This window comes from Myotis myotis, unplaced genomic scaffold (assembly GCF_014108235.1).
Source record: "Myotis myotis isolate mMyoMyo1 unplaced genomic scaffold, mMyoMyo1.p scaffold_m19_p_3, whole genome shotgun sequence".
In the NCBI taxonomy this organism is placed as follows: domain Eukaryota; kingdom Metazoa; phylum Chordata; class Mammalia; order Chiroptera; family Vespertilionidae; genus Myotis; species Myotis myotis.
Genome location: NW_023416335.1, coordinates 158,468,691 through 158,483,181, shown reverse-complemented (window position 1 = coordinate 158,483,181; position 14,491 = coordinate 158,468,691). Strand labels below are relative to the sequence as shown.

Genomic DNA, 14,491 nt, shown 5'->3' with positions numbered 1-14,491 from the left:
TTAAACTTACATGTTATATGTCAATTATATCTCAATAAAACCAGGAAAAATAATAAACAAAAATGTTTATTTTAAGGGCCAGGGTTTAATCAAATTAATAATAAAGATATTAAGTGAAAAACTGGCATTATTTACTGCAAGCATATGGCAGTGAAAAATACAATGATGAGTATAGTTGGTGCCACTACCTTGATTAGTGCTAAGGGGCCAGCAGTTTTACCCACCTCTGCTTTTGCTTATCAGTAAAAATGTCAATCTAGCAAATAGGCAAATAACATCTTATATATGCTGAAAATAGTTATGCTTGTAGATTTCCTGTAAAGGTCTTAGGGAACCTCCAAGTGTCCTGGACATTTGAGTTACCTTAAGAGGGATAGGTAATAGAAACCATTAACAAAAAATTATATATCTATATATACATACATATATATTCACTTGAAGGCTTGAATCTTATCACTGCAACAAACACTGTCAGTTGTTTTCCTTAAAATGACAGGAAGTGAGCCTGTCATTTTAAGGAAAACAACTGACAGTGTTTGTTGCAGTGATAAGATTCAAGCCCTCAAGTGAATATGTGAATATATACATATATATATGCAGGGTTTGACAAAAGTAGGTTTACAGTGGTGACTACTCAAAACACAAGTTAATAAAGCTATTATAATAATCATAACCTGCATGTCTTTTTTTCATACAAACTATAAACTTACTTTTGCCCACCTATACTACTAGTACATATCTTGTATTACTCATTTTTAAGTATATGGGCCTCCCACATGGATTATACATTGTAACAGGAGTTGTTTTTTTTTGTTGCTGTTCAAAAAGAAAATATCATTAATAAATTAAAACAAAAAAAGTGTTAAAGAAAATCTGTACCCAGCCAGTGTTGTTCAGTGGTTAAGTATCAACCTATGAACCAGGAGGTCAAGGTTTGATTACTGGTTAGGGCACATGCCTGGGTTGCAGGCTCTGTCCTGTGTGGTGCATACAGAAGACAAGCAATCAATGATTATCTCTGATTATTGATGTTTCTCTATATTTTTTAAATATACATTTAAAAAACAAAAAGAAAATCAGTAAGATTTGACAGCTAAAAGGGATGGAAGAACAAACATGAGCAAAGAAAGGCATAGATGTGGAAATGGGCATGGAATATTTTTTAATGTATTGATTTTAGAGAGAGAGGAAGGGAGAGAAACATCAACCTATTGCTCCACCCATTCACCCATTCTTGTATGTGCCCTGACCAGGGATTGAACCAGCAACTTTGATGTATCAGGATGATGCTCTACCCAACGGAGCAACCCAGCCAGGGCAGCATGGAGTGTTTAAGGAACAGAAAGTAGAGGAGTCCAGAGAAATCACACAGTTCATTTTAGGGAATAATAGGAAGCCAGGTTGGAAATAAAAAATGGGGCCAGATCTCTCCAGTAGGGGGCGTGCAAGAGGCACCAATCAATGATTGATTCTCATCATTGATGTTTCTCCCTCTCTCTCTCCCTCTCCTTTCCTCTCACTGAAATCAATTTAAAAAAAAATAGGGCCAGATCTTAGAAAGACTTAAAAACAAGGTCAAGGAATTCAGAGCTTTATCTTGCGAATAAAAGAGAATGAAGATATTGTTTGCTTAGCTGTGACAGTTTAGAGACAAGAGAAAAATTGGTTCTTGGCCTTTTGGCTAAGATCAAGTGCAGAGACAAGAGTAAAAACTGAGTAATGAAAAAACTGAGAGGCTTCCGGGAGGGCGGGCTGAAACTTGAGTGGGGCTTTGAAGGAATAATAAAAAACTGAGAAAAGGGAAGCAGAATGGATTCTAAACAGAAGCTCATTCTAAAACAAAATTTCAGACATGGTAATGTAGATGGAATGTTCAGGAGATGGTGACTAGACCAGTCCGGCTGGATCAGAGGGCTGGTGCAAAAGTAAATGAGGGGAGGATATTCATACCTGGAAATGCCAGTTAAGGGATGTAATGTCTGCTGCATGGCATGCATTCAATAAGGATCTGTCAAACAAATGAATCTTTTACCCAAAGCAGTGCTTTAGGACAATTAATCCCTGGCATGATGATGGGGAAATCAGCTAGGAAAAAAAAAAAAAAGATCGCAATAATCCTGGCATAGGGACAGAATTGGCTGAACTTGTGAGAATGGAAAGGAAGAGTACATTATCAAAGAATCAATAACACTTGGTAATTCACTAATTGGGGAAAGGGTATAGATTAGGGCAGTGGTTCTCAACCTTGGCTGCACATTACAATCACCTGGGAATCTTTTTAAAATCCTGATTTCTGGGCCTCCTCCTCCGGATTTTAAAAATCAGAAATTGGGATTTTAAAAAGATTCCCAGGTGATTCTAATGTGCAACCAAGGTTGAGAACCACTGGGTTAGGGGTTAAAGTCAAAGATAATGCAAAACAGTTTGTTTTAGTTATCCTAATCTTGATAATTTAGCATAAGAAAATAGTTCCAACAGGAAAAAATAAATCATATAAAAATGGTATTACCTATAAATAGCTAAAAATTAAAACAAACTTCACATCCAGTTATACAGGAATGATTTATAATACACCCATTAAAAATGATTAAGCCCTGCCCTAGCCGGTTTGGCTCGGTGGATAGAGTGTCAGCCTGCGGACCGAAGGGTCCCAGGTTCGATTCCGATCAAGGGCACATGCCTGGGTTGTGGGCTTGGTCCAACCTACAGGAGGCAGCCAATCAATGATTCCCTCTCATCATCGATGTTTCTATCTCTCTCTTCCTCTCTGAAATCAATAAAAATATATTTTTGAAAAATGATTAAGCCCTGGTCAGTGTAGCTCAGTTGGTTGGGCATCTTCTTGTGCACCAAAAGGTTGTCAGTTCGATTCCCAGTCAAGGTACAGGCCTGGGTTGTGGGTTCAGTCCCTGATAGGGGGAGTAAAGAAGGCAACTGATTGTTCTCTCTTACATCAATGCTTTTCTCTCTCTCTCTCTCCCCTTCTCCCTTCCTCTGTCTAAAGAATCAATAAAATTGTTTTTAAATGATTTTTAAAATTTAAATCATGTAACATGATATAAAGCATAATTTTATATATGTGTATATATATACACACACACCATGATTTTATTTATAGCATACATATTTGTAAGTTTATTTATTTTAGCAAGAGGCATATTTGTACGTTTAGGAAAAAGTATGTAACATGAAAATTTATGTTGAGGTGATTAGATTATAAATACTTTTTCTTTTTTAAAATTCCATTATTGCCCTGGCCAGGTTGCTCAGTGGTTGGAGTGTCATCCTGTACACCAAAAGGTTGTGGGTTCAATTCCCAGTCAGAGTACATACCTACATTTCGGGTTCTATTCCCAGTCAGGGTGTCTATAGGAGGCAACCAATCAATGTTTCTTTCTCATATTGATGTTGACTCTCTCTTTCTCCTTTCCTCTCTCTAAAATTGATGAAATAGCCCTGACCAGCCTGTGGACTAAAGGGTCCCAGGTTTGATTCAGGTCAAGGGCATGTACCTTGGTTGCAGGCACATCCCCAGTAGGAGGTGTGCAGGAGGCAGCTGATCGATGCTTCTCTCTCATCAATGTTTCTAACTCTCTATCCCTCTCCCTTCCTCTCTGTAAAAAATCAATAAAATATATTAAAAAATAAAATAAAATTGATGAAACAGCCTTAGCTGGTTTTGCTCAGTGGCTAGAGCGGGTTCAATTCTGGTCAAGGGCACATGCCCAGATTGTGAGCTCGATCCCCAGTATGGAGTATGCAGGAAGCAGCCAAGCAATGATTCTCTTCATCATTGATGTTTCTATCTCTCACTCTCTGAAATCAATAAAAACATATTTAAAAAATAATAATAATAAATAAAATAATTAAAAATTCCCATTATTGTTGTTATATTGTGGGTTTTAAAAATATCTTATTTTAGGTTTCAAACCTAAATGGCTTGGAGAGTGGGTACACAAAGGAGAGTGAAATTACTTTTGACCAGGTGAGTTTTAAGGTTATTTTAAGGACACAGCATCTGTTGTGTACTTTGGAAGATGAGCAAGATTTAGACAGGTGGAAGCATGGGGTGGGACTATGAGGAAAGGAGAAAAGGAAGTATTTCAGGCATAAGGGACAACATAAGCAAAGGAACAAATTGGACTAGTCACACTTCTACTTAAAATTCTTCCTGGATTCCTGTTGCCTCAGAGTATGTACATGGAAAATGGAACCACATACAAAGGCCTTTTTGATCCAGTTTCCAGCCTCTTAACACCCAATTATTCACACTTTCTGCTCCAGCCACTGAAATATTCACAAATCTTACCCTAAGGTGTCTCTATTCTCATGCTTTTTCTTCCTTTGGCTTGGAACAGACTTTCCTTGAATCATATGTTAGTTAATTCCTATTGGTCTTTAAAGGTCAAGTTCAAATATAAACTACTCAATGTAGTCTTCCCTAATGTACCTACCCCAAGCCAGGTTAGAAGTAGCCCTTTGTGTACCTACAGTACCTGTTTTGGCCTTTATCATACTCTAATTTTTAACATAATTGTTTGCTTGAGAGCAGAAACTTTGTCTTTGATCTTTAAAGCAAAGTACCTGCCCCACAGAATTAATTCAAATTAATGAATAAATAAAAATGCTTCATACTAGGGAACAGCAAGAATCCAGTATATTTTGAGCAAAAAGTATATGTAATGGGAAAAGAGACTTAGAGGTAATTTAGTCAGAAGATAAAAGGTATCCAATCTCCTCTTGACTTTGGACTTGAGCTTCAAATTGTAGGACACCGAAGGCCAATAAGGGAGTATAGATGATCTTCTCAAAGCAATGCTTTAAGATTAACCTGAAAATATGTAACATAAACTAAAGGTAGGAAAAAAATGAAAAATATAGTCGCAATGCAAGAAGACTTGATTTAGATACTTGTTTGGGTATTGAAAGGAAAACGGAAAAAAAAAATCATCATGAAGAGTAAGTTAACAGGATCTGAAGACTGCCAAGATCTGAATTAGAGAAAGGGAATAACTGAAACAGTGATACAGTGGAATGAATCTGGTGATTTTCACATGTATTCTTATTTTTCACAACATACTTGTGGGTAGATAGGGCATATGGTAATAACATTCATTCACACATGGATTTTAAATGTTTATTGAGCACTTAACTGTAATAAGACCTAGGGATACAACAACGAATAAAACAGGCAAGGGTCTAGCCTCCTTGTAGCATGAGTTCTAGTGAGGTAAAAAGGTAATAAAAACACAAATAAACTAATTACAATATCACTTTTGAATGTGGAAAATTTGGAGAATAAAAACCAGTGATAGAAAGTATAGAGAAGAAAACCTTGTGAAAATAACATTCGATTCTAGATAGGCAGTGTTTTACATGGAATTAAGGAAAAAGGAATAATAAGAAACATATATTTAAGTGCCCAGAGATGACAGTGGAAGCCTTATGGCTAGTAAAGATAAAGCTAGGGATGATCTGACTTATATGTAGACTCTAATGAACATAAATAAAACTGACAAACAAAACAGGTCCAGAGATATGGATGCATGGAACAGACTGGCGTATCTCAGAGGGGAGCAGGAAAGAGATTAACCAAAGAACTTATATACATACTAGAGGCCCGGTGGATGGATTCCTGAACATTGAAAGGAAATTAATTAGAAGAAATATTTTAGAGGCCAGGGAGGGACTGCAGGAGATTGGCTTCAGGGTGAATCTGGCCCATCTTGCCCAGTGCCGATCAGGGCTGATCGGGCCAGCAGGGGAGGGACTATGGGAATTTGGCTGGCCGGGGAGGGACGGCGGGAGCGCTCCAGGGCATGTCCGGCTCATCTCGCCCAGTCCCAAACAGCCGGACCCCAGCAGCAAGCTAACCTACCAGTAGGAGTGTCTGCCCCCTGGTGGTCAGTGAGCATCATAGCGACTGGTGGAACGGTTGAACAAAAGGTCGGACACTTAGCATATTAGGCTTTTATTATATAGGATATGCATAAGCAATGAACACAGACAATAGTGTGGTGAAGGCCTGGGGTGTGGCAGGGGCTGGAAGGAGGGGAGAAAAGGGAGGGAAAATTAGGGGACATCTATAATACTGTCAACAATAACATATAGATAGATAGGGCAGAAGCTTTATGAATGGCCACCTTAACTGGAAACCCTCAGAGATACACACAGCCTATTATCATAAAGAAGCACTTATTTTATGTTATATTGGTTTCATTCTCTGTTCTTAATGGTATCCAAAGACAAAGTCAAAAAGAAGGAAAAGGTTTTTACCCCTAGAAATAAAAACCAAAGGCAGATTATCAGGATTTTCCAGAAATTACAGATTAGAGACTGCTACTATAACAATTTTGTAAGCTTTGTTATTTCCTGACATTTGCTGTTTTGTAATCCTCAGACTGTTTCCTTAAACTGAAAGGGCTCAAAAGTTTTCAGTGATGGCAGGAAGACAGTGGAGAAAAAACACAGCAAGGAGTGGGAGAACTCCAAGGGGTTAGGTGGAAGTGACTGCTCAAGATGTGCTGAATCCCTAGGACCTGCTTCAAGTAAGAAAGGAGATTTGCGCCCTAACCGGTTTGGCTCAGTGGATAGAGCGTCGGCCTGTGGACTCAAGGGTCCCAGGTTCGATTCCGGTCAAGGGCATGTAACCTTGGTTGCGGGCACATCCCCAGTAGGGAGTGTGCAGGAGGCAGCTGATCAATGTTTCTCTCTCATCAATGTTTCTAACTCTATCCTTCTCCCTTCCTCTCTGTAAAAAATCAATAAAATATATTAAAAAAAAAAAAAAGGAAAGGAGATTTGGGTCACATATCTGAGCTTAAGGATGATCTCAGGGCCAACAATGATAAGACCCAGGTTTCTAAAACAGAAAAAATATACGAAGATCCAATTTATTTTTTGTTTTTTGTTTTTAATATATTTTATCGATTTTTTACAGAGAGGAAGGGAGACGGATAGAGGGTTAGAAACATCGATGAGAGAGAAACATCGGTCAGCTGCCTCCTGCACACCCCCCACTGGGGATGTGCCCGCAACCAAGGTACATGCCCTTGACCGGAATCGAACCTGGGACCCTTAAATCCTCAGGCCGATGCTCTATCCACTGAGCCAAACCAGTCAGGGCCAAAGATCCAATTTGGATGAATGACCTGGAAAAATGGTCATAATCATAATCCTCAAGGAAGAAAAGGTGTCAGCAACAAGAGAAAATGATTCTAGGAAAGAAGAACCAGGACAGTGCTATGCCATGGAGACCAAAAGAGTTTTAAGTAAGGGCAGGTGATTAACAGTATTAAATACTGAAGAGAGATTAAGGAAAGGATTTTGACAATTTAGAAATCTCTAGTTATTCCAAGAATATTGTCTCAGAAAAGCAGAGTGGTCAGAAGCCAGACTACAAATTAATTAAATGCAATCTATAATAATAAAAGCGTAATATGCTAATTAAACCAGACGTCCTTCCAGACAAAGCCACAGAGGGTGGGGACTGAGATAGAGGTGGCAGAGGCCCCTGGCCTCGGCGGCTACAGCAGGTGGGGACCAGGGCCAAGACCCTTGCATGAATTCGTGCATCAGGCCTCTAGTAAATTACTAAAAGCCTCCTAGGAGAAAAGCACTATACAAAATGCTACAGGGATTAAAACAGTCCCACTTTCACGAAATTTATAGTCTAAGTAAGGAGGGTGGGTAAGTTAGGCAAACAAATAATAAGACAAAAATATAAATGTCTTAAGTATCCTAAGAGACACTGATAAGAGACACTGATACAGACTGATAAGAGATTTCAAGAGAATAAATTATTACACCCTGTTTCATGGTGGAAGGTGACACAAAATCATGAAAAAATTTTTACAATTGATTTTAGAGAGAGAAGGGAGGAAGAGAGGAAAAAAAGAGAGATCAATTTGTTGTTCCACTTACTGATGCATTCACTGGTTGATTTTTTTTTTTTTTTAATTTCTTGGTGCCCTTGACCGGAATCGAACCTGGGACCCTTCAGTCCACGGGCCAATGCTCTATCCACTGAGCTAAACCGGTCAGGGCCACTGGTTGATTCTTATATGTGCCCTGACTGGAGATGGAACCCACAACCTTGGCATAAGGGGACACGCTTTAACCAACTGAGCTACATGGCCAGGGCTAAATCATAACAACCTTGACCCTGAAGACTAGGGTCAAATCAGTGGCTCATTATTTCTGTTGGCAGAGAAAAGGGAAAGGGCATTCTAAGAGAAATTACAACAATCAAAATCATAGCAATGGAAAACTCACAGTATGTTAAGAAGAATTAGGAAAGAACATTTATAAATTAACTAGAGACCCGGTGCACGAATTCGTGCATGGGTGGGGTTCCTTGACCTGGACCCCCTGGGGGCCGGGGAGGGACTGCAGGAGGTTGGCCTGTTGGCTGGGAAGGGACAGCAGGAGAGCTCCAGTGCGTGTCTGGCCCTCTCACCCAGTCCTGATCAGCCAGACCCCAGCAGCAAGCTAACCTACTGGTCGGAGTGTCTGCCCCCTGGTAGTCAGTGCACGTCATAGCGGCTGGTCGAGTAGTTGCCCTATCAGTTGAACACTTAGCATATTACACTTTTATTACCGTAATATATAAAAACCCAGGGTCCATAACATCCAAAACGACCGAAGGCTCGACCAACTGGAAGTCAGTGCTGGGTTGCTGTGGTGACCCTGCACTGCCTGCCGCCGTTGCAGGCACCCCGACCCAGCACTGACTGCAGAGGCCCCTGGCCTCGGCGGCCGCGGCAGGTGGGAACCAGGGCCAAGACCAGGCCCTAAGAGAGGCCGAGAGAGAGAAGCAGGGTCTGATCTGTAGCCTCCGTGGCAGCTGTTGATCAGCACTTGCCTCTCTTTCTCTCCAGGCCTGGCCAACAGCCATGCCTCTCTCTCGGGCATCTGCTGGGGCTGCTGATCAGCCCCACCTCTCTGATCAGGCCTGTTGATAGGCCCGGAGACACTCACTGGCATAGGAACCAACCAATCAGAAACAAATCTGAGTGAAGTGCCAGCAGGGAAGGGCAGTTAGGAGTGATCAGGTAGGCAGGCAGAGGCAGTTAGGGGCAATCAGGGAGGCAGGCAGAGAGGTTAGGGGCAATCAGGCAGGCAAGCAGAGGGGTTAGGGGTGATCAGGCAGGCAGGCAGGTAAGCGGTTAGGAGCCAGCAGTCCCAGATTGTGAGAGGGATGTCTGACTGCTGGTCAGACATTCCCCAAGAGGTCCCCAGTTGGAGAGGGTGCAGGCTGAGCTGAGGGAACCCCCCACGCCTGTGCACAAATTTTGTGCACTGGGCCACTAGTATAGATAGGATAAGTAGCTACAAGAACTTCATCTACATTACCTTATTAAATCTAGGCAATGGGCAGGTATTACCTTCTACAGCAGAGGAAACAAAGTTGTCAAGAGGTTAAATGATATGTCCAAGATCACAAAGGCATTGGGTACCTGCAATCTGAACTCAGTTCTGATGCCAAAGTTTACACATCTGCACACTACTATTGCATCTGTCTTATACTAGATAGCCCAGTTTCATTGGAGGGTATAGGCAGAAATGCAGTATGTGATGATACTATATTGAAAACTGGTTTGTGCTCATAGTACTGAGTGTAAGAGTTAATGATCCATATAGAAATTTTATAGTCAATTCTAAATAAACTCAATAAAGGGTAGTTTTATAGTCAACCAACCTTTATTGAGTGCTTGCTTCATGCCAAGGACAGTACTCATATGCATTATTTCATTTTCACTACTTTGTAAATGATTATTCCAGTTTCACAGATTATGATAATTTAATAACTTGCTCAAAGTTACAAAGTCAAAATTCAAACCTAGGCTGTGGGTTCCAAAGTACTTCAAAGAAGTAGGATTTTTAAAGATGAGAATACAAATGCAGTCAAAGAAGTGGTGAAACCAGTATATTCATATATCATCAGTGATAAAAACCTGTTAGAAAGCAATTTGGCTAACATAGCAAGAGAATATAAGATAATCCTACCATTTTTTCAGCATTTCCCAAAACTTTTGTTATATAAAACACTACTTCCATAAGACATTAACAAGGGTTACCTAAAAAAATTGTTAAACAAGTTTGGGGAATTCTGGGTTAAACATAGAAAAAATACTTGTTTTTTATCAGCAAGACTTAAGTGAGTTAATGTTCTCCCTCCCCTCCCCCGCCCAAATACAAGCAAAAGATTATTTAGAAAGTCAAAGGGGTAGATAAAACGAGCTGTGGAAGAAGTGAGAAATAAGTTACAGAGACAAATAAGTTACAGAAGGGTTCCCTTGGAGCTTAGGAGAAAGAAAGGCAAAGAAAACTCCCCTGGGAGAAGAAGAGGGGGAAAGGTGCCCTCAGGCTTCAGTGAGAGAGAGAGAGGGAGCAGGAGAGGGAGAGTGGGAGGAAGTGGGGGGGGGGGGGAGAGAGAGAGAGAGAGAGAGAGAGAGAGAGAGAGAGGTGCCTGAGTTAATATGTTCTTATTCATGTGAATATCCAAGATGGGAATATGGTCTACAGTGTTTCCCAAATGTATTTGACCCAGGAATCTTATTATTATTTCAGTTATTTATTTTGTAGCACATTTCACAGGACTAGTAAGTGTTCTGAGGATCATATTTTGGGAAATACAGCCATTTGCTATGATCCCAGTTACGTTAAATACAGGTAAGCTATATGTGTGCATAGAAAGAAAAACTAAAATAAAATGTAACTGTAGTCATTTCTGGATTCTGAAATTACCAAATATGTGAGTGGCATATTTTATACAACCTTTTAAAATATTTTCCAAGTTTGCTATAATCAATAAGAATTAATTTTATAATTAATAGACAATAAAATGCTTGTACCCTCCAACCCAATAATTCTATTTCTGGGAAATCTATCCTAAGAAAATAACCCTAAATGCAGACAAAATTTTATGCACAAAAATATTCATAGAGTTCTTATAATTAAAATTCTGAATGGTCCGGGGAAAGCTTCCTGTGTTGTTGAACCTGCCCAGTTGTGAGTGCAGCCTCGAACCAAGCAGCCCTACCCTGACCTAAAGTAAATTCCCAGGAGAAGTTTTTCTTGGGTCTTGAATTTGCAGCAACAGGTGTGAACATTCTAGCAGCAGTTTGATGATCATGTATGATACTGCAAACAAGACCAAAAAATATAAATAATAATAATTCTGGAAACAATCTAAAAGTCCAATAACAAAAGAAAGATAAAAAAGGGTATGTTTCCAAACAATAAAACATTCTGCCAGTACTATAAAAGATGTTTACAAAAGCCCTGACCGGTTTGGCTTGGTGGATAGAGCGTCGGCCTGCGAACTCAGGGGTCCTGGGTTCGATTCCCGTCGAGGGTATGTGCCTTGGTTGCGGGCGCATCCCTGGTGGGGGGTGTGCAGGAGGCAGCTGGTCGGTGTTTCTCTCTCATCGATGTTTCTAACTCTCTATCCCTCTCCCGTCCTCTCTGTAAAAAATCAATAAAATATATTTTTTAAAAAAGATGTTTACAAAGAGTTTCTAATATTAAGAAAAATATTTTTTTCATAATGTTAAGTAAAAAGGCAAGATATAGCCCAGCCAGTGTGGCTCAGTGGTTGAGCATCAACCTATGACCCAGGAGGTCATGGTTTGATTCCCAGTCAGGGCACATGCCCGGGTTGCGGGCTGGATCCCCAGTGTGGGTGTGCAGGAGGCAGCCAATCAATTATTCTCTCTCATTATTGATGTTTCTATCTCTCTCTCCCTCTCCCTGCCTTTCTGAAAGCAATAAAAATATATTTTAAAAAATACATTTAAAAGAAAACAAAAGGCAAGATATAAAAATGTACATATCCTCTGATTCAAAAGTGTTTTTTAAAGGCACAGAAAAAATAAAGATCAGAAGGATATATGACAAATTTAATAGTGGACTCTGGGTGAATGAATTAAATTGAACAAAAATTACATAATTTAACTTGTACGTAAGGAGCAATAATCCGATAATAGTGTTTCAGGGAGTGTAACTGGAACAGGCAGACTAGAGATAAGACTATTACTGACTTCTGGTCAAGATGGTGGCATAGGTAAAGATAGTACTCACCTCCTCCCACAGCCACATAAAAATTACAACTAAACTACAGAATAACCATCATTTAGAACTACCTGAAATCAAGCTGAATGGAAGTCCTACAACTAGGAAATTAAAAAAGAAGTCACATGGATACTGGTAGAAGGGGCAGAGACATGGAACAGGCTAGTCCCACACCACCAGTGACGGATAATCGGAAGGATATCTCAGCTGCAGAGGTCCCCCGGTGGAGTGAGGGGTCCCAGCCTCACACCAGGCCTCCCAGACCAGGATTCCAGTGCCAGGAAGAGAAGTCACCATAACTTCTGGCTGTAAAAACCAGCAAGGATTGAGGCTCAGGGAGATGGAGATTACTAGAGTCCCAGGCAGTTCCTCTCAAAGGGCTTGTGCACATACTAACTCAGACTCACTCCCTCTGAGCTCCAGAGCTGGGACAGCAGCTTCACAGGCACCAGAAACTTATGGGGAGGAACTGAATTGTGTAGCATCAGACCAAGATCTGGGGGGCAGCTTTCTCCCAGACAGAAGTGCTGGCAGAGGCCATTATTTCTTTGATGAGCTCTCCCCACAAAGAGCCAGCAGGAGGGCGTCAAATCTGAGAATCCATCAACCTGGCTCAGTTTGTCCCACCTTGATGATTCCTTGAGGCCCTGCCCCACCCAACTTTTGGGCCCATCCAAACTGTTTCCAGTAGCTTTTCCATATGAATGGCCTGTCTTGGCTCATGCTTCAGATTTTCCCAAAATCTCTCAAATAAGCAGCATCTGGCCTCAGTGAACCCCGTACCTCTTGTTAGGTGGCCCCAGGCCTGGCACTCGCAGCACCCAGCCTCAGCTCTTGATCTTGCCTGAACACCTCTAAGCCCAGTACAAGTAGCGGCAATCTGCAGATTGCTTTGTACTCATGCCAGGTGGCCCCAGGCAGAAAATAGACAGTAGCTGACCTTGGCCTACATGTCCTGGGAGGCCCCAGAGCCAGAGTACTGAATGGACAGCTTCAGACAATGTCAAAACACTACCCTCAACCATCTCCACAAGGAACACACTCAAGCAAGCACCAGAGCCCTGCTGAAGTAAGTTGTGCTCTGTGGGGTGTGACCCTGCAAAGCTGATCCTCCATAGTGACTGGAAGCTGGTGGTCAATGGTCACAGCCAGTCCTTGCAGCTTGATCATCCTGAGGGTAAATATCTCCCGTTGACATGCCAATAGCAATTAAGGCTCAATTATAAGAGGAGGGTGTACACAGCCCACACATCAGGCACATCTTGAGTACCCGGCTTGGGTGATCAGGGAAGCTGTGCCACTGGGCCCTATAGAACACCTACTGCATTAGGCCACTCTACCAAGCCTGGGAGACATAGCAGCTCTACCTAATACATAGAAACAAACACAGGGAAGCTGCCAAAATGCAGAGACAAGGAAACATGTCCCAAATGAAAGAACACAAAACTCCAGAAAAAGAACTAAACAAAACGGAGACAGACAATCTACCAGATTCAGAGTTCAAAACACTGGTTATAAGGATGCTCCATGAACTTAGTGAGAACCTCACCAGCATAAAAAAGGACCAGTCAGAAATGAAGAATACATTAACTTAAGGATAACTTACAGGAAATCAACAGTAGAGTAGATGAAGCCAAGAAAATCCACAATTTGGAATATAATGAAGCAAAAAAACACCCAATCAGAACAGCAAAAAGAAGAAAGAATTAAAAAAAAAAAATGAGGATAATGTAGAGCTTCTGGGACAACTTCACGGGTACCAACATTTCATATCATGGAGGTGCCAGAATAGAAGAGAGAGAGCAAGAAACTGAAAACCTATTTGAAAAAATGACAGAAAACTTCCCTAACTTGGTAAAGGAAATAGACATACAAGTAAGTCCAGGAACTGCAGAGAGTCCCAAACAAGATAAACTCAAAGAGGCCCACACCAAGACACATCATAATGAAAATGCAAAAGTTTAAAGAGCCCTAGCCAGTCTGGCTCAGTGGACAGAGCATCAGCCTGCAGACTGAAGGGTCCTGGGTTCAATTCCAGTCAAGGGCACATACCTCAGTTGCAGGCTCCTCTCCAGCCCACACCCTGGTCAGGGCTCATGCAGGAGGCAACCAATCGATGTGTTGATCTCACATCGATATTTCTCTCTGTCTTTCCCTCTTCCACTCTCTAAAAATCAATGGAAAAATATCATCAGATGAGGATTAAAAAAAATAATAACAAAAGTTTAAAGACAAAAAGAGAATCTTGAGCCCTGACCGGTTTGGCTCAGTGGATAGAGCATCAGACTGCGGACTGAAGGGTCCCAGGTTCAATTCCAGTCAAGGGCATGTACCTTGGTTGTGGACACATCCCCAGTAGTGGGTGTGCAAGAGGCAGCTGATCTATGTTTCTCTCTCATCGATGTTTCTAACTCTC

At 41.1% G+C, this 14,491-nt stretch overlaps 1 protein-coding gene and 1 non-coding gene across 4 annotated transcripts in view; one reads left to right on the top strand and one right to left on the bottom strand.

Moving 5' to 3' along the window:
• Positions 1-14,491, bottom strand: part of PYM1 (PYM homolog 1, exon junction complex associated factor) — a 28,711-nt gene that overhangs the window by 3,481 nt on the left and 10,739 nt on the right. The gene's annotated exons all lie outside the window — the stretch shown is intronic.
• On the top strand, positions 10,971-11,157 carry LOC118652346. The gene has a single exon (XR_004966589.1).